We start from the raw sequence: 21,013 nt of genomic DNA, 5'->3' as shown, positions 1-21,013 counted from the left end.
AAATTAATGCAGCACAGACAGAGCAAGTGAAACTAGCAGATTATAGTATTATTGCCTTGAGATTTACCTACAGCATTTTTTTAATGAGTTTACTTAGCCATTCTTACTATAAGTAATTTAATAAGGGCACTTACTCTGCTGAACCCTCATCTAAATTTTATGGAGAAATACACCACCAATACATGAAGGAGACAATTTCATCTTTTCATAACAGGGCGCCTAGGTAATGTTATTTGTGAATTACACATTTAAATGCCAATATTTCCATGTGTAAATATACCGGTTATATTCATATTTCGAAGAGTTTAAAAGATGCACGGCCAAGAAGTGATATGGCCTGTTCCGAGGTTTACACATATAGAAAGTATTTTGCAAAGCACATTGACATGGAGGATGGCACATTTAAACACTGGCAATTACAGCTGCTATGAATTACATACAAAAATGCTGGCTTCACTTGTCATGTGGAACTGCATATGTTGGTATGACCGGAGGAGATCTGATAGGAAGTCTTTGCCCTCATTATCTTCTGTGTCCAGGCAGGTGTGTCTTTGACTACCGTTTATTGCCCTGCTCTGTGTTCTGTCTGTCTCAGTAACCTTTCAAGCACCTCACTTGAACCCCTGGAGTATTTTCATTTCCCCACCTCCCCCAGCTGTGCTCCTCTCAAACTATCTACGTTTGGAAAGGACAAGTCCTCTCCCATACCAGAAGGCATGGGGGCAATGGCTATGTTATAATCTGGAGGATTATAACCTTTATACCTTTCAGGAAATCTAGACTGCCCCTATTTGACTGACTGTACATTTGTCCTTTAGATTGTAAGCTCCTTTGAGCAGGGACTGTCCTTCTATGTTAAATTGTACAGCGCTGCGTAACCCTAGTAGCGCTTTAGAAATGTCAAGTAGTAGTAGTAGGATTCCTTCTGGAAATGGGTATGTTGGTCCACTGGACTCTATATTCACCTCTCCGGACTTTGTAAGCCACATTGAGCCTACTAATATGCAGGAAAATGTGGGATACAAATGTGACCTAGTGGTTAGAACACCGGTCTTGTACTCCAGAGGTGGCTGGTTCAAATCCTGCTGCTGCTCCTTGTGATCTTGGGCAAGTCACTTAACCCTCCATTGCCTCAGGTACAAACTTAGATTGTGAGCCCTTCCTTGGACAGAGAAATATCCAATGTACCTGAATGTAACTCACCTTGAGCTACTACTGAAAAAGGTGTGAGCAAAATCTAAATAAATAAATAAAAATAAATATCCATCATTGCTTAAGGGTTACCAACTACAAACAGCTACAGTACACGTTGGTACTTCGCCTATACTGGACTCTACATATGGAGAAGCATTTGATTACCTTTGATAATGGGGATGGTCTCTGTTGGAGAGAATATGGCCAAAAGGGTACCTATAAACACCAATGGTAGGAACATCCTAAAAGGAGAAATTATATCTTACCTGATAATATTTCTTTTCTTTAGTCAGTGACAATGTTCTGAACCAATGGGTGTTATCCCTTCCTACTAGCAGGTGGAGGTAGAGAAAACAATTTTGCTAGTGATATCACCAGCATAAGTAGAGGTGCCCTCTGGAACAATTGAGTATGCATCTGCCCAAGCAGCAGAAGGTCCCTTTGTAATACACGCATGCCCCATTGTAACAAGAAATGATTTATACTTGGGGATAGCTAGAGCAGTTCGCTATATTTATAAGTTTTAATTCTCCACCAGTTGCCAATTAAAGCAACAAGATTCACAATTGCAATTAATAAAAGGAATTAAGTATATTTATTGGATTACATTAATCTGCATTACCAGGTATAAGAGCATGTGTAAAGAACAGAATATATATATTTAGCTTCAAAAGGATTTATTAAGTTACAATATGATTAATGCAATCGTATAAATAAGGTTACAAGCGAGATATAGTTCTTTTAAGAGATCTTACAGAGAATCTGTGCTTAAAGTAGGTAGCAGGTTTTTAAATCAGAAGTTATAACTTACAGAACAGTCTTTGTTGTAGAGCATGCTGTGGTCCAGTGAAGAACCATGAGACAGAGGCAGGTCCTCACAGCAGGCAGGTGGGCTGCAGGTCCCCAGAGCAGCAGATTTCCAAGAGCAGATTCCCAAGAAGCTCGAGAGCTGGGCTTTTCCAGGCTTTTTATACAGTCTGTTTGCAGGAAAATATGAGTGCATGTCCTGTGTGCATTTGCTTCCTGGTTTGCACGCGACCCTGAGTAGTTGCAAAGCATTGTGGTATCTTGGTCTCATGTCTTATGACATCACAAGACTTCCTGTCTGGATTTTGCTGACAATGGTCTTTTGAAGCACAAGGCTTCCTGTCTCAATCTCTGTACCAGATACACATTATACTTTCCTTTTGTCAATAGGTGTGTGGATTCCCACCTTCACAGGTTTTCTGTCTCCTTGTATCTACTGGTTACCTTTGATCCTTTGTTCTGTTGACCAGCCAGGCTTTTGATCAGAGGAAGAAAGTTAAACCTTTGAAGCAGCCTCTTACTTGTCAGAGTTTGTATTTGATTAGTTCTTTTGTTAAGCGTCCTAGAGGTGTTAACTACCTAGCCAAGCTTTAGCTGTCAGAAGGTTCCCAGAGAAAAAGGAGGGGGAGTTGAAATCCAGGCTAGCTGATCTCAATGAGCTGTGTTTTTATACTTGGTATATATTTGTATCTGATCCAACACAACATCATGCTACATATATTTCAATAATCCTGACAATTAAGCTCATATCATGTTACACCATCAACCACTATAGCAGGAATGATAATCAAGTGAGCAAAACACCACAGATTGGCACTTACTACCCTGTATATACCAGGATATAGCCATATCACAGGAACCCACAATTCAAACACAAATAAAAATACTAGGAATTATTCTCGACAAGCATCTGACCCTTGAAGACCAAGTTGCTGTAATCACGTCAAAAAGTTTCAAAACCCTATGCTTTAAGAAAACTGAGAAGAATTGGAGACTATTTCCCTAGACAGTCATTCTGTCTTATAGGACAAACGCTGATATTGTCCCAACTAGATTACTGTTATGCAGCATATGTAGGCTGCAAAGAAGCAAGACTGATATTCAAAAAGTCGAAATATGATAGAGCAACCCCACTACTCATAATGCTACAGTGGCTCCCAATCTAGGCCATACTATTTTTCAAAACCAGCACAATCATCTTCAAAATACTATTTGGCATGTCACCGGACTACTTGCTAGACATGATCAAACTATCACCAAGAAATGCAAAGCCAGGAACCAGAGGTTACCTACTACTTCACCTGCCGAAATGCAAAACGTACTATATAAGTCCACCTACATGGCGGGATTTAGCTACCTGGGCTCAAAATAATGGAGCTCAATTCTCATAGTCATAAGAAACAACATCACAAACTATCTGCAGTTCAGAGAAGACCTAAAGACCTACATCTTCAGGAAATTCTATGAGTAAAATATGAACTAATCATTCTGTAATGCATCTTTTCATGGGCCGAGGTCCTCCAAAGGCGAGATTTCAGAACAAGCTTGTTGACTAAAGAAACGTAAATTATCAGGTAAGACATAATTTCTCCTCTCATAGAATCAGCTCCACAGTTCTGAGCCAATGGGATGAACCAAAGCAGATCTATTGGGAAGGGGAAAACAAGGTCCCCTGAATAACATCTCTGTCAAAGTCCAAGCAGGCTCTGGCTAGCACATCCAATCTGTAATGCTTAGCAAACAAATGAAGCGACAACCACGTTGCCGCCCTGCAGATTTCCTTAGAGGATACCACCCAGGTCTCAGCCCAGGAAGCAGCTTGAGCCCTATTACAGTGGGCTTTGAGCCCCTCAGGCACTGGATGATTCTTGCCGATGTAAGTGGACTCAATAGCCACCTTAATCCACCTCACAATGGAGGCCTTCAAGCCCACCTGGCTCTTCTGAGGGCCAAGGAAAAGTACAGAGGTGGTTTGAGAGATGAAACTCATTCGTCTCCTGGAGGTACCTGAGCAGCATCCTCTAGCCATCCAGTTTATGAAACCTCCAACTCTCCAGTGATGATCTCTGTGCCACATAGAGGACAAACAAACCTGATTCACATGGAACAAGCACACCACCTTCATAAGAAAGTATGGTACCATATGCAAGGACTCAGAATCACCCTCCTAGCAGAGGTGATGGCCACCAAAAACACCATATTGAGGGTTAGATCCTTGCTGGAAGCCAAGCACAGGGGCTAAAACAAAGCCTCGGACAGACTGAAGTCCCAAGAAAAAAGGAAGTACAAAGAGGAGGCGCAAATGCGCCTCTCCCTTCAGGAACCGAACTACCTCTCTAAGCAATGCCAGGGAGATGTTCCTCCCTTTCACCCAGAAGCTGGACAACTTAGCCACATGGACCCTCAAGGAGCTCAAGGCCAGCCCCTGTTCCAGGTCCTGCTGCAGAAAACTCAGAACATCAGGAAACTGAGTCCTCTAGGGAGACATGGACCGTACCCCACATCAGGATTCAAGCACATGCCTGACCTTGACATAACCCAGGGATATACAGGACTTCCTGAAGTGAAGCAGGGTAGAAAGCGCTGTGGGAGGAAACCTCCCCCCCCCCCCCCACACTTCTCTAATGGCCATACCAAAAGCCAAAAGGGGTCCAGATACTCAATCTTTATTGGCCCTCACTGGAACAGACCCTTACCCCTGGGTAGCAGAAGTGGATCCTCAACCAACGAGAAACAGGAAGTTATATCAGAAGGCAGGACCTGGCAGAGGGAAGGCCCCAGAGCAAGCCTGTAGGAATTGCTGCTCAATATGGTAGAAGGTAGAGGCACCTCTGTGGAGGGGGGTGCTCTGGAGGGAAGGCATAGAGGTGCTACACCTGCAAGGGGGGGCTGCAGAGGGGGAAGGGACAGGAAAGAGATGTCGAACCAAGGAGATGAAGGAAGAGGGAGTCAAATACTGAACACACAGTGGAAGGAAGAAAAAGAGGACAGATGATCCAGATGCTAGGTGGAGAGAAGAGAGAGGGAGAGAAGCTGGATGGGGTAGGGTCAGAGAGGAGAGAGAGAGGTGAGAAGCTGGACACAGGGAGGTATACAGAAACAGAGGAGAGATGATGGGCATGGACAGGAGCATAGGGACAGGAACACAAAGGGGAGATGCCGCATGGAGATGGTATAAGGACACAGAGAGGCAATGCCAGACATGGGGAAGAATAAGAACAGAAGGGAGATGCTGGATTGGGGGGGGGGAGCATAGGAACACAGAGGAGTGATGCTGGACACAGGGGGAGAGGATAAGGGCATAGAGAAGCGATGATGGATGCAGGGATACAGACACAGGGATGATGCTGAACAGGGAAGGGAGATACTGAAAGATAGGGACACAGAGATGGTAGATTGTTGGTGAGTATAGAGAGAGAAGAAATGTCAAATGGACAAGAGACCCTGACACCAAAATAATTTGAAAAATAAAAGTACCAGACAACAAAAAGGTAGAAAAAGTAATTTTATTTTCTATTTTGTGATTAGAATATATCAGATTTGAAATGTGTATCCTGCCAGAGATGGTGTTGGACATGGCTGGGGCCCAGGGCAGAAATTTGGGGGAGGACCCAAAGCCCACTACCAGGCTGTGCCTTCTTCAGTTTCCAGCAGGCAGCAGGCCAGGGGGCAATTGCCCTAGTAGCACTCCCCTAACACCATCTCTGGCATGTGTGATCTTTATATTTTGCACACTATAGAAGGAAATGCATCTCTTTCTATTTCTTTGGTGTTGTACTACATGCAAGGTATGACTTATTGGGATTTTGGTTTAATTTATGTTTCTCATTTTGGGTCAGTTATTCTATATTCGGCATTTGTGTTGTGTGTGTGTGACCCTGGTATTCTGTTAGTATGAATTTCTATGTAGCATTCTGTAGTAATTTGGCTTGTTCAGTTTTCCCTGATAGAGGAGGGGATGTTTGTGAAGGGGGAGGGTGGAGGGGAGATTGGGGGGGGGGGTTGTTGATCCTTTGTTCTGTATTATTGTTTGTGATTTATAAAATGACAGTTGTACAGATACTGTTCCTTTTATAACTTTATTAAAATGATTTAAATATAAAATAATAACTGTTCAAGGCTTGTATGGATGGGGCAGACTGAGTTTGTGGGGACGGGGACAGAGCTTGCAGGGGCAGGGGCAAGAAAAAGCAAGGGTAATCAGAATCATCACCATAAAGTCTGAACATTTAAAAGTATACTCTGGTGGTGATGGGGTTGGTGGGGGGGGGGGGGGGGGGGGAGATCATTATAAAACATGAACATTTTTATTACATAAAACAGTGTGAGAATAAATAGAATATTAAGACACATAAAGGAGATATACAATAAACACAAAACTGGAACTAACAGTGCCAAGAAAAACCAGAGAGTTCATATTTGAAGAAACATGTCATTTTTGCTGCTTTAAATGCCATCAGTGACTGTATCCTAATTTTGAAATATACTGCATAGGTGCCGTACATTTTTTTCTGCAAATGCAGCAACAACAGCTAAGACCTTGACCTTGGCACAAGGAACTTGCTATTCTCTAGGAAGAAGTAAAATCTAGTACTCATAACCCACTGAACTAGGAATAAGAGGAAATGCAAGGGATGTAGAAATTGAACAGAACTGTTACTGGTGAAACTTAAATGATAAAGAAAATGACCCTTCTAGGATTTTATTTGATATGGCCCGCATGATACATAGGTACATAGCCAGATTTAAAAAAAAAAACCTGTTATTTATTCCTAGTATGGGTGATTAAATTAGAATTACTAAATAGCATGGAATCTACTTACTTGTTGGGAATCTACTTACATGTTGGGACTCTGGGCCACTGCTGGAAACATACCAGACTTGATAAACCTTTGGCATGACCTAATACGGCAATTCTTATGTTCTCAGAGCCCTGTGAATATCAGCCAGTCAAGAAGAAGAGACATGTGATCTCAAAGGCCCATCTGCATCATCATCTATGGACCATTAGGTTTGTCTCATAGGAGATATCACAACATGCAGAGAACTAAAACCAATAATGGGGTGATTTCTAGCATTTTATGTGCAAAGGTATCAAAACATTCCTTCCTTTCCACCCCTCTCTATCCCGCCTAAATGCAGTTTCGTTGGGGAAGACCATCTTTGTCGTAGCAAGCTCTACCTCAAATTCTGGCTAGACTTTTGCTTTAGGCCAGTGGAAAATCCAGAGCTTGGTACTAGGACTGGTTCTTTTCAATAATTCTACTTGCAACATTAGCAAGGAACTTGAAGAGAAAATCTTGAAAGGCTTGAAAAATGGGCAACATAGCAGATATATCAGAAAGGGTGAAAGGGGCTTGAAAAAAAAATAAAACATAGTAAAGAGTTTGGAGAATTATTTTCAATGCTAAAATGTACAAATAAATCACACATGTAGGATGTATAAGAAACATAAGAATAGCCATACTGGGTCAGACCATGGTCCATCCAGCCAGTATCCTGCCTCCAACAGTAGCCAATCCAAGTGGACAAGTACCCAGACAGAAACCCAAACAGCAGCAACACTCCATGCCACCAATCCAGGGCAAGCAGTGGCCTCCCCCATGTCCATCTCAATAACAGATGCACAGATTATTATCCATATATCAGCTGGAAGAACAAGAATTAGACACTGTCAACAAGAAGAAAATGTACGCATAATCATGCAGATAACTTTAAGATTGCCAGTCAATATAATAAAGCAATTGGGAACGCCAACTGTATGCTCTCAACCACAAAAGAAAAGTATCATGAGCAGGAAAAAGGAGTTAATATTGTACTTGTACAGATCACTCATGCTAACCTTGAGGAACTATGTTTGAATATGGTTCAGATGAGGGCTATTAAAATGGTCATTGTCCAAATTCTAATAATGCTGTAGGCGGCCTTGAACATCATTTGGAAGATGGACTAAAATTTCAACAACCACCATCACAAAACCCCCTATTGCGAGATATAACATGGGTTTTCGATGTGACAATGCTTTGAAATTCAATCTGCAGATTGGTCATATTTTAAAATGTTGCTTCAGCTTCGCATGTTCCGGACAATTGAAGCCTATATTGACCAAAATAATCTGAAGAAAATTAATATATGCATGTGTCACAGGGTATCTGGCAAGAAGCACCCGGACAGTTCCCACCCACCAATTCCCCTGGGACAGTTCACACTAGGACAATAACCACTGACCAATTCCCACAAGGACTGCCCCCCCCCCCCCCCAGTCATGGCCTACCCGCCACAGCCTTTTTTTAATGTAGTTTTTTTTCTTTTCTTTCTTGTATCAGGTCTTGTTTTTTTCCGTGTGAACTCCTTAAGTCCTGGTGGTGCATCGCGTTGTGGCTTTGCTCTTTCAGATGCTGACAGGGAGGGTCGTCTAGAAGCTGGAAGGTTAGTGTAAAAAAAGTGTGGAATCGAGCAGGAGTGGAAAGATGTATTTGCATGTTAATTTGAAAGGAAATAGTATTAAAAAAGTGGAATCGAGCAAGAGTGGACAAAAAATGAAAAGTTTCCAAACTTATAACCATGGTTTGAGCCTGGGGTCCAAGACCTTGCATTCAAATTTTAGAAGCAGAAATACCTCATTTTTACCAGGACCAACCATACTACATTTCAGTGTCGCACTAGAGGCTTAGCTATACAGAAACTCCCAGCCAAGGCAAAAGCTGCCAGGCTTGTGTATTTTATACAATACAGTTATTTTTATTGATAAATAGTAGTAATGTGGGGGTTTTTTTTCAAGGATTTGGTGCTGTTGTGTTGGTTATTGCTGGTGGTCTGTGACTAGCATAGAATGGGTATTGAGTGACAATGGGAAGCAGAAATTGTCGTTTGAAGACTATTTGTAACTTGTTTACAGTTGTTTTGAATAGTTGATTCTGGATTTTTTTTTTTTATTGTGGGAACTAGTAAAAAAGGCCCGTTTCTGACACAAATGAAACGGGTGCTAGCAAGGTTTTCCTCGGAGTGTGTATGTTTGGGAGAGTGTATGTGAGAGTGACTGTGTGAGAGACAGAGTGAAAGTGTGAGTGTGTGTGTATGAAGAGAGAGTGAGTCTGGGTGTGAGGGTGTTTGTGAGAGAGCGTATGTGTGAGAATGAGAGTGTGTGCAAGTGTGTATTGTGAGACACAGTGTGAGAGAGTGTGTGTGTTGTGAGCGAGAGAGAGAGTTGTGTGAGACACAGATTCTCTGTGAGAGTGACTGTGTGGCACATAGAGAGTGATTGTGATACAGTGTGAGACAGAGTGTGTGAGAGTGAGAGTCAGAAAGACATTGTATATGAGAGAGAGAGTGTGAGCCGTGCCCTCCCAATCCATGGCACCTGTCCCCTGCCCCCTCCATTCATCCTTTTCCAGCAATTCCCCTCTCTCCCTGAGCCCTGCCCTCCCAATCCATGGCCATCCATGTTTCTCTGTCACCTGCCCCTCCATTCATCCCCTATCCAGCATTTCCCCTCTCTGCCTGAGGCCTGTCCTGCAATCCATATCCATCCATGCCCATCTGTCCTCTCCATTCATCCCTATCCAGCAATTCCCCTCTCCCTGAGTCCTGCCCTTCCAATCCATGCCCATCCATGCTCCTCTGTCACCTGGCCCCTCCATTTTTCCCTTTCCAGCATTTCCCCTCTCTGCCTGAGGCCTGCCCTGCAATCCATATCCATCCATGCCCATCTGTCCCCTCCATTCATCCCTATCCATCATTCCCCTCTTCCTGAGTCCTGCCCTTCCAATCCATGCTCCTCTGTCACCTGGCCCCTCCATTTTTCCCTTTCCAGCATTTCCCTCTCTGCCTGAGGCCTGTCCTGCAATCCATATCCATCCATGCCCATCTGTCCCCTCCATTCATCACTATCCATCAATTCCCCTCTTCCTGAGTCCTGCCCTTCCAATCCATGCTCCTCTGTCACTGGCCCCTCCATTTTTCCCTTTCCAGCATTTCCCCTCTCTGCCTGAGGCCTGCTCTGCAATCCATATCCATCATGCCCATCTGTCCCCTCCATTCATCCCTATCCATCAATTCCCCTCTTCCTGAGTCCGCCCTTCCAATCCATGCTCCTCTGTCACCTGGCCCCCTCCATTTCCCTTTCCAGCATTTCCCCTCTGTGCCTGAGGCCTGCCCTGCAATCCATATCCCATCCATGCCCATCTGTCCCTCCATTCATCCCTATCCAGCAATTCCCCTCTTCCTGAGGTCCTGCCCTTCAATCCATGCTCCTCTGTCCCCTGGCCCCTCCATTTTTCCCTTTACAGCATTTCCCCTCTCTGCCTGAGGCCTGCCCTGCAATCCATATCCATCCATGCCCATCTGTACCCTCCATTCATCCCCTATCCATCAATCCCCTCTTTCCTGAGTCCTGCCCTGCCAATCCATGCTCCTCTGTCACCTGGCCCCTCCATTCATCCGTATCCAGCAATTCCCCTCTCTGCCTGAGGCCTGCCTCTCAATCCATGGGCATCCATGCTCCTCTGTCCCCTGCCCCCTCCATTCTTCCTTTTCCTGCAATTCCCCTCTCTTCCTTCCATGACCCCCCCTCGCATCCATGCTCCTCTCTCTCCCATGTCCCAGCCTGGCCCGCTCTCTTGGTTCCCCCCCCCCCTTCGCATCCCTGCTGTGTTTTTCTCCTACCCTCCTGCTCCCAGTGTTCAACTTTGCTGCCCACCCTCTTCTATCCCTCCAACATCCTTTTTTTTTTTTTTTTTTAATTTACCCTCCGTGGTGGCGGTTTTCGGCAGCGCAGCGTCAGGTAAGTGGGGCGGCGTTTCCGACGTCTAGCCTTCCCTTCGCTGTGTTCCGCCTATTCTGACGTCAATGATGACGTCAGAAGAAGGCGGAAACACAGCGAGGAAGGCTACAGACGTCTGGAGCGCGCCTCCTTCCGTGACGCTGCGCTGCCGGAACCGCCACCACGGAGGTAAATCTAATATACTGAAACCACCGTGCTTGGGTCCGATCAGTTGTTTGTTTTTTTTTTCTGCCCTCGCGATTCCGTTTATTTTTCCCCGCCCCCGACGTCATGATGTTTGACGCTGACGGGCGGGCAGCGAGTCTTGGTCAGTGGCTTCACCACCACGAACTACGAACCGTCTGGGAGTCTGATGACTTCAGAACGTTGTCCTCAGAATGTTGAGGGTGCCTTTTATTATATTAGATAGTGTGCTTTTGCATTTTTTTGATTAAGGGTGGGAATTGTCCTCCTTGGTGTGGTAGGAATGGTTCAGTGGTAATTAAATGTCCTAGGTGGGGACTGACATAGAACCATCACAGAAGGCTTGATTATTGCAATTCTGTTGTTGGATTGAGTAAATTTAGCCTCCAATGTTTGCAACTGGTGCAAAACATGGCTGCATGCCTGCTGATAACTGGGACTAAGAGATCTACTCATATTACTTCCTGTGTTTCATCATTTGCATTGACTGTCTGTTGCAGTACATATGAGTTTTAAATTGCTGATGTTTGGTCTATAAATAGTTTACATCCCTTGACCATTTTACTCAAGCACGACCAGCTATCTTTGCAATAAGTGCAGAAAATATACTCTCAGAGGGAACTTTGTTCTCACAGAAACTTTCTAGTCTTAGGGGTCCTTTTACTAAGGTGCGCTGAAAATGGCCTGTGGTAGTGTAGATGCGTAGTTTGGGCACACGCAGATCCATTTTTCAGTGCGCCTGCAAAAAATGCCTTTTTAAAATTTTTGCTAAAAATATGCGTCCACTTTGGATCTGAGACCCTTACCGCCAGCCATTGACCTAGCAGTAAAGTCTCACGCGGGTAACCAGGCGGTAATAATCTACGTGCATCAAATGCCACTTGGTGTGCATCTGATACACATGTCCGAAAATAAAAATTATAAAAATTATAAAAAATGAAATTACAGAAAGAGCCACGTTGTAGCCGAGTGGTAACTCCATTTTGGTGCACATTGGGTGCGCGTAGAAGCTTACGCGGTTTAGTAAAAGGGCCCCTTAGTGTTATGAAACTTTCATCTCCTGGGAAGCATGCATTTCTTATGTTGGTCCATATCTTGAAACTCTTGCCTGTGGAACTTCAAAATGCTTCATTATATACTATGTTTCAGAAACTTTAAAAAAAACTTGGATGTTCCATCAATATTTTGTCTGATTAATTATACATAAATATTTACTAGTACTGTTGATTTATAAAATGTATAATGTAATTATTTTTTACTAGTAATAAGGCCATTCTGAGCCAAATGAAATGGGCGCTGGCAAGGTTTTCCTGGGAGTGTGTTTGCTTGAGAGAGTGTGTGTGAGAGTGACTGTGCAAATGTGTGTATGTGTGACAGGCAGAGAGTGTGTGCGAGTGTGTATGTGAGACACAATGACTGTGTGAGAGAGTGTGTTGCACACAGATACACTGTGTGAGTGTGTGTGACAGAGAGAGAGTGTGTCTGTGTGTGTGAGGCAGAGAGTGTGTGTGCGATTCTGGTGTCTCCCCCTGCAGCCACCCAACATTTTTGCTCTCTCTCCTGCCCCCCCCAGTAACCCAGCGAATCTGTTCTCTTCCCTGCCCCCCCTACAGCCACCCATCGATTCTGTTGTTTCCCTTGCCCCCCTTCAGCCACCCAGCGATTCTGGTCTGTCCCCTGGCCCCCCCCAACGATTCTGCTGTCTCCCCTGCCCCCCTTGCAGCCACCCAGCAAATCTGCTCTCTTCCCTGCCCCCCTTGCAGCCACCCAGCGATTGTGCTGTGCCCCTGCCCCCCCATCTTCCTCCTCTGCATCCACCCAACGATGGTGCTCTCTCCCCTGCCCCCCCTTCAGCCACCTATCGGTTTTCCTCATCTCTCTACTCTCTATTTAAAACGCACCTCCAGCGTTCTTTTGAAGCCTCCGAAAGTTCCAACGTTTGTGTAGTGGTGTAGAACGATGTCTGCCCCGCCCTTGCGTCAAACGTGATGACGTTGAGGGCGTAGCGATGCAATTGGTTGAGTGCCATTGTTCCGCCCTCGACGTCATCACGTTTGACGCGAGGGCAGGGCAAACACTCATGGGCGAATTTTGATCTACACCACCTTGGATTTAGAACGTTGGGACTTGTGGAGGCTTCATCAGAACGTTGGAGGTGCGTTTTATATAGAGAGATATGTAGTATTTTTATGTATTTTTAAATTGTGAACCGTTTTGACACTGTAGTATAAGGCGGTATATAAAATGAATAAATCCAATCCAATCCTTCACAGAGAGGCTTAAGACCCTGAAAATGTACTTGCTAAAAGAAAAAAAAATGGCTTCAACAAAACTATGGCAAAGAGAAATTTTTAACATAGAAGAAACTGAAGAACAAGGAGTCATGCACAAAGGAAGGTTCAGAGGAAATCTGAAAAATACTTCTTCACTGAAAAACTGGTAGATGCCTAGAATAACTTTCCGGCAGAATTAGAACCTCATTCCCAATAGCTTCTCTGATGACATAAAGTGTGGGGGGGGGGGGGGGGGGGGGAATGAACAAACATTCCCAGAAAGACACAGGAAGCTACACAAACTGAAAATGTTCTGGCTGCACATACTACTACTACTACTTATCATTTCTATAGCGCTGTACCGGACGTACGCAGCGCTTCACACTTGAACATGGAGAGACAGTCCCTAGAGTGCACAACCCTATTAGCTTTGGTAGTTGCCTGGATTGTAATAAAGCTTGGTGGTAAAATATAAAGGTGGGAGGGTCAGGGTGCAGGATTAAATATGGGGCTCAACTACCCAAGGCAGTATAGGACCAAACAGAAAAGAAACAAACTTTTTTGGAGAGCAAGTGAAATCCTAGAAGCGGTCATGCTTCTATGCCTGGCAGCTGCAGTGCAAACCAGCAAAACCGGGCAGACTGGATAGGCCAATTGGTCTTTATCTGCTGTCATCTATTACACTGCCTTATAAAATTTCCACATCCTTGTACACTATTCACACTTTGCTATCTAAAAAATGCAATTTAAAATGCAAAAAAAGGCTATTTTAGTAATCTGCATACCATAAGCTACACTTTCAAGGTGAAAGAACTATAGAAATGTTTAATAGTGATTAAGAAACAGAAATTTTAAAAAATCCAGGTCACCTGCAAGTATAGGAAAGTCTTTGCCATGTTGCTCATTCCCAGAAGCAGAAAAATGGAGACACCTAAGGAAACATGGCAAAGTAACAGTTAATGGGCTTGCCCTCTATAAACTTCAGCAGTTTTTAAATTCAGCCATATTACTAGCCATAACCATATTCTCTAGCAGCAAATGTCATAGTTTATGTATAGTGTAACCGGGGGGGGGGGGGGGGGGGGGGGGGGGGGGGTTAGAATTCACCTAGGCATATGCCTAATGTGTGCTGAAGATCATAGAAAACCCCATACTACAGATTTGTATTTGCTGGGACCAGGGCCCGGGACTGGTATGCACCAGAGGTATCACACATGCTGCTCTTTTTTCTCACCCAATAAGTCTGAACCAACTTAATTACTAAAATCTTTGGGGCAGCATTTTTCAACTGGTGTGCCACAGTCCCATCCCCAGCCAGTGGCCCAGCATTTGAAGTTTTTCTGTAGCAGTCTGCGGCACTGGCAGCAATTCAAACAGCCTGCTCACGCCAACCCCCGAGCCTTCTGTCTGATGTAACTTCCCACTTCTGCATAGGCGAGAAGCATCAGAGAGGGCTTGGGTTGGCGCAAGCAGGCTATCTGAATCACTGCCCACTGCAGGAAAAAAGGTGAAGCACAGCCAGCAACACTGTAGAGAGATGTAACACAGAGGGGGATAATTGAATGGTGCTGGCGAAATACATAGCCGGCGATGTATTTTTGCGGTGCCGCAAACAGCTGGCCAGACCTGTATTTTAGAAAAAGCTGGCCGGCCATCTATTGTTTTGATAATACGGTCCAGCCAGACAAATGCCTTGGATTTGGCCGGAGTTTGAGATGGCCGGCGTCATTTTTAGCGATAATGGAAAGTTATGTCGGCCATCTCAAACCCAGCCAAATCCAAGGCATTTGGCCATTGGAGGAGCCAGCATTTTTAGTGCACTGGCCCCCCTGACATGCCAGGACACCAACCGGGCTCCCTAGGGGTCACTGCGGTGGACTTCAGAAAAGCTCTCACGTGCATAGCTCCCATACTTTGGGAGCTGAGCCCCCCAACCCCCCCCCCCAAACCCACTACCCACAAATGTACTGCACCCACTAAAACTGCTCCAGGGACCTGCATATAGCCTCTAGGACTTATTGCTCCTGTAAACTTTGGCACACCAGTTGACACCTGAAGACTAATCTCTTTGAAAAAGTCCTTATTTGAATAAGCACGTTTACTCACAGTTAACTGCAGATCAGAGGTTGTGCCCCACTGGCAAAGAGTCCCCTGGTACTAAGATTAGCAGTAGGTCAGAGCTGGCACAATGGTGTACAATGCACTCTTTCAGCACCCTTCAAGGTAAGAACTATGTTCTCTAACGTGGGTAACACAGGAAAGGGAACTAAAACTGGCTTACAAAAATGGCCACTACCGAATGGACTACAACAGGAAACAAAACAGGGCACACTCTGACCCAGTAAGCAGGGGGAAAGCACCAGGGGAGTAGAGCCTACCAACTACCAATACCTACACCCACCACAATGCATTGCTGATGTGACTCTGCAGTGCAAATAACAGAAAACGTGTCACACTCACCCCAGAGCCACATCACAAGCAGGAAAAGGCTGTCAGAGGACAGAACACATTCTGCTGTTATGGAGGTGGGTACGGCATTTGAGGCTGGCGTACAGGCTGGAAAAAAAGTGTTTAAAGTGGGGGGTTTTGGGGGGGGTTAGTGACCACTGGGGGAGTATGAGGAGGTCATATCCGCTTCCTTCCGGTGGTCATGTGGTCTGTTTGGGCACCTTTTTGAGGCTTGGTCGTGAAAATAAAAGGACCAAGTAAACCCGGTGAAATACTGCTTAACGCCGTATTTTTTTTCCATTATCAGCGAAAGCCGGCTATCTGGTAGCCACGCCCATACCCGTCAATGTCCCGCCTTCACTTCGCTGCCAACACGCCCCTTTGAACTTTCGCCGGCGAGGCGACGGGAAAGCGGCGATGCTGTCAAAAAACAGCAGCTTTCGATTATACTGATTTCGCTGCTTTTCCGAGATCGCCGGCCATCTCCCGATTTGTGTCGGGAAATGGCCGGCGATCACTTTCGATTATAAGCTGGATAGTAGCATAGTAGATGATGGCAGAAAAAGACCTGCACGGTCCATCCAGTCTGCCCAACAAGATAACTCATATGTGCTTTTTGTGTATACCTTACCTTGATTTGTATCTGTCTTTTTCAGGGCACAGACCTGTATTTGACACAATGCTTGCAACAGGAAGGGCTTAAAAGCTCTGGCTAGCAGCTAGTTTCAGACTGGCAGGGTGCTGGGGAAGAAAACTGGAGCTCTGCCCTCAGGCCACTGGGGGATTCAGATCATTCAAAGCTGAGTAAACCAGATGCGGTTTGCATAGGGTCCAAGAGGTAAACCCTGCAGCCCCATCCCTAAGGGAATTGCATTGGATCTCAGGGATTACAATGGATTGATTTATTTATGACATTTATATCCCACATTATCCCAAAACAAGTTTGACTTCAATGTGGCTTATAATAAAGAGTATTGGATACACAGCAAAGAATAATGCATAAGAAAGTAATTTGTTGTAAGAGTCCAATTTTACAATAAAGTAACACCACCTTTTTCCATGCAATTTGACAGCTATTGAGTTGTGTGCAGGAGGGCCCAGTGGGAGATCTGTGAACACTCAGCAGGGCTGGCCCTCCCACTGATGGGCCTACTAGGCATCTGCCTAGGGTGGCAGAATTTGGGAAGCGGCAGTGTGGCTCCAAAACAGTAGGAAAGTAATCATGGCTAACTGGATAGAACCAGATTTAAAATTGTTGGTTTTGAATGCATGTTATTTGTGGCTATAAGGATAACATAATGATCAGATATCGGGTATTTGAAGGTTATAGGCGAGTGGATGGGGGTGAATAAGCTTGCTTTGAATTTGGAGAAGACAGATTATGATTGTGGAGAGAGTGAGGGTTGATAGGTGGCCTCAGACAGTAAAAGTGCGTGAAGTGGAGATGGCTGTTAAGAGTGACATGAAGTTGTTGTAGGTGGTATTGAATGCACATCTTACTATGCAAACTCAGATATAAGTACATAAGCATCACCATGCTGGTACAGACCAAGGGTCCATCGAGCCCAGCACCCTGTCACCGACAGCGGCCAAAAGAACAAGCAATTTGTCCCACCCATCCTAGAAATACTGTATTCCCTTGTCCATTCAATAACATTCTATGGCTTTTTCCTCCAGGAAGCTGTCCAACCCTTTTTTGTAGTCCGTTAAGTTAACTGCCTTAACCACCTTTTTCGGCAGTGATTCCAGAGTTTAACTACGTGTTGAGTGAAGAAAAATTTCCTCCGATTTGTTTTAAATTTACCACACTGCAGCTTCATCGCATGCCCCCTTGGTCCTAGTATTTTTGGAAAGCGTAAACAGACGCTCCACATCAACCCGCTCCATTCCATTCATTATCTTATAGACCGCTATCATATCTCCCCTCAGCCCCTTCTTCAAGCTGAAGAGCCCCAGCCTCTTCAGCCTATCCTGATAGGGAAGCTGTCTCATCCCCTGTATCATCTTTGTCGCCCTTCTCTGCAGCTTTTCCAATTCCACTATGTCTTTTTTGAGGTGCGGCGACCAGAATTGAACACAATACTCGAGGTGCGGGTCACACCATGGAGCGATACAACGGCAGAAGAATAATCCTTATTTTGTTTTCCATCCCGTTTCCTAAATGACACCCAACATTCTATTTGCTTTCCTAGAAGCAGCAGCACGTTGAGCAGAAGTTTTTCAACATATCATCGACGATGACACCTAGATCCCTTTCTCAGTCCATGACTCCCAACGAGCTGAACCTTGCATGATGTACTTATAGTTTGGGTTCCTCTTTCCCACATGCATCACTTTGCACTTGTTCACATTAAATGTCATCTGCCATTTAGACCGCCCAGTCTCCCAGTCTCGTAAGGTCCTCTTGTAGTTTTTCACAATCTTCCCGCGATTTGACTACTTTGACTAACTTTGTGTCATCGGCAAATTTGATTACCTCATTACCGTAGTTACCCCCCATCTCTAGGGTCATTTATGAATATGTTAAAAAGCAGAGATCCCAGCACCGATCCCTGAGGGACCCCGCTAACTACCCTTTTCCATTGCGAATATTGACCTTTTTAGTCCTACTCTCTGTTTCCTATTTTTCAACCAGTTTTTAATCTACAGTAAGACTCTAGGTCATGTTATTTGAGCATCTTTTGCACAATTACATTTTCAATTACATTGTTTTATGATTGATAAGCCAATGTTGGCCTTTCTGATTTTCGCTTTGATGTCCAAAGTACGGTGATATCTAACATAGGCTATTGCATAGTGGCGTTCCTAGCCTGCATGACACCCGGGGTGGATCGCCGATGCGCCCCCCCTGGGTGCAGCACGGCCCCCCCCCTACGAAATGACACCTCCCCCCCTCAGCGAAATGACCCCCCACGGGTGCACGCCGCTGGGGGGGGGGGGGTTGCCGGGGCGCGCGCCTGTCGGCTGAGTCCCGAGTTCGCTAACTTTGCTAACTTCGTCGTTCACCAGGAAGGTAACCTGTTCCGGGGCAGAGGGAGCGCAGCGAATGAACGAACAAAGTTAGCGAACTCAGACTCAGCCAACAGGCACGCGCCGCGGCACCCCCCAGCAGCGTGCACCCGGGGCGGACCGCCCCCACCTTGTACGCCACTGGGCTATATGCAATTCTCCATATAGGGTTAAAGCATTGCAGGTGGTGCAGAATGCTGTTAACAAAATTTGTAACTTTTATGTTAAACGAACCTGCTGTACCACCGCCTTGGTGTGAGTCTGTCATAAAGGCAGTTTAATACACCCCAATAAATAAACAAAATATAGATCAAGGTATTTGCAGCAGCTCTGACTTTACAAACCTGCATATCAAGAACTGTGCTCTGATGCTACACAGTACCAGGGTTTTTCAGGGGGGAGGGGGTACCAGCTGAGTACTAAAACCTTTTAGCATTGCCACTAAAATTGACCCTTGCTCCCCACATATTAGCAAGATAGCCCAGTCCCGGCGTACCCCACATGAGAGAAACAGTCTTCAGCCAATCCCCAGAAACCCTATAGGAGATTGAGGAGGTGCTGCTGCAGCAGCCAGTATGTACTAATAACGTCCACCCCTGCACAATGTGTGTGAGACAGACTGCAGAGTCTGAGCTAATAGTGATTTAAATATGCCAGGCTCTGGTGAATCTGAAGAGTAACAAGGAAGAATTTCTTCAAGGGGTGCAAAGTAATCTTTTGCAATTACCCAACAGAGCTTTCTTTGAATGCAGAGAGTAATAGGAAGGGTGACACTAGTAAGCAGACGGGGACCTCATTGCTCCGCCCCCCCCCCCCATGAATCTGAATGTGCAGCATTCTCTGATATGTTTGTACTTTGCACTGTACAAGAGGGAATATCTTTCTGTTTCTCTGGTGTTGTACTGTAGTTAGTGTCACCCTTCTTGGGGTTTTCCAGTTCAATTTTTGTCTGCACATTTCTATTTCTAATATGTGGTTATCATTCTGCATTTTGATGAGGCTTTACCCACATTTTTCATATATGACCAAAGTGAGGTTTTTGTGACATGTAATTTGTGTAGGCATTGGTAGCAGTTCAGCTTGTTTTCTTTTTCCAGTAAGAAGTGGGTTCCAGTGAATGGTGTAATATTTATAATGCTGCCTTTCATAGACTGGCTGGTTTGGAGGCAGGTCTTTCAGTCATCACTGACATCCTACTCCTGCATGTAAATAACAGAACTTTTTTTTCTAGAAAAAAAAGCACTGCAAATTACATAGAAATTTTGTTAAAACAGTGTACGGTATTTTTCATCTAATATGTATGATAGCCATATATTAACAGGAAGGAACCATCATGGATTTAGCAATGGGAAGTTGTGCATTGCCAATGTATTAAAAATTTTAGAAAGTGTACATATGCCATCCCTCCTTATCCACATGTTTATCTGGATTGTCATAAAGTGTTTGACAAAGTCCCTCATGAAGACTCCTCAGGAAATCACACATCATGGGGTAGGAAGGAACCGTCCTATTATGGGCTGGTAACTGGTTAAAAGGACAGGAAACAGAGTAAGACTGAAGGCCAATGTTTCAAATGGAGAGAGATGAATATTGAAGTACTCCTGGGGATCTGTACTGTGACCAGTGTTTAACACACTCATTAATGACCTGGCACTTAGAGTAAAGAGTGGGTGATGAAGTGGGTGATCATTTTGATGGTCTTAAGTTGGCCAAAGAGGTAGAAAAGGTGACGGTCAAAGCCAGAAGGATGCTGGGATGCATAAGAGGAATTGGACAGCAGGAAAAGGGAGGTGATAGTGCCCCTTGTATAAGACTCTGCTGAGGTCCCATTTAGAATACTATGAGGGGTATAATCGAAAGGGATGCCAACGTCTTGTTGAGGACGTCCTTGCAAAACGTCCCGATGGAGGGGCGGGGAAACCCATATTATCGAACAAGATGGATGTTCATCTTTCGTTTCAATAATATGGTCGGGGACGCAGAAGCTTGAATTTAGGTCGTCCTTACAGATGGTCGTCCCCTAGACTTGGTCATTTCTGATTTTCGGCGATAATGGAAGCCAGGATGCCCATCTCAGAAATGACCATAAGCAAGCCCTTTGGTTGTGGGAGGGCCAACATTTGTAGTGCACTGGTCCCCCTAGCATGCCAGGACACCAACCGGGCACCCAAGGGGGCACTGCAGTGGACTTCATAAAATGCTCCCAGGAACATAGCTCCCTTACCTTGTTCTGCTGAGCACCCAAAACCCCCCCTAAAACCCACTACCCACAACTGTACACCACTACCATAGCCCTTAGGGTTGAAGGGGACACCCT

At 45.0% G+C, this 21,013-nt stretch overlaps 1 protein-coding gene across 1 annotated transcript in view; it reads right to left on the bottom strand.

Annotated features, from left to right (window-relative positions):
* The window catches only part of NOD1 (nucleotide binding oligomerization domain containing 1), a 153,925-nt gene that overhangs the window by 100,252 nt on the left and 32,660 nt on the right, over positions 1-21,013 (bottom strand).

Source organism: Microcaecilia unicolor, chromosome 1, assembly GCF_901765095.1.
Source record: "Microcaecilia unicolor chromosome 1, aMicUni1.1, whole genome shotgun sequence".
Classification (NCBI taxonomy): Eukaryota; Metazoa; Chordata; class Amphibia; order Gymnophiona; family Siphonopidae; genus Microcaecilia; species Microcaecilia unicolor.
This window is presented reverse-complemented; position numbering and strand designations above follow the sequence as displayed.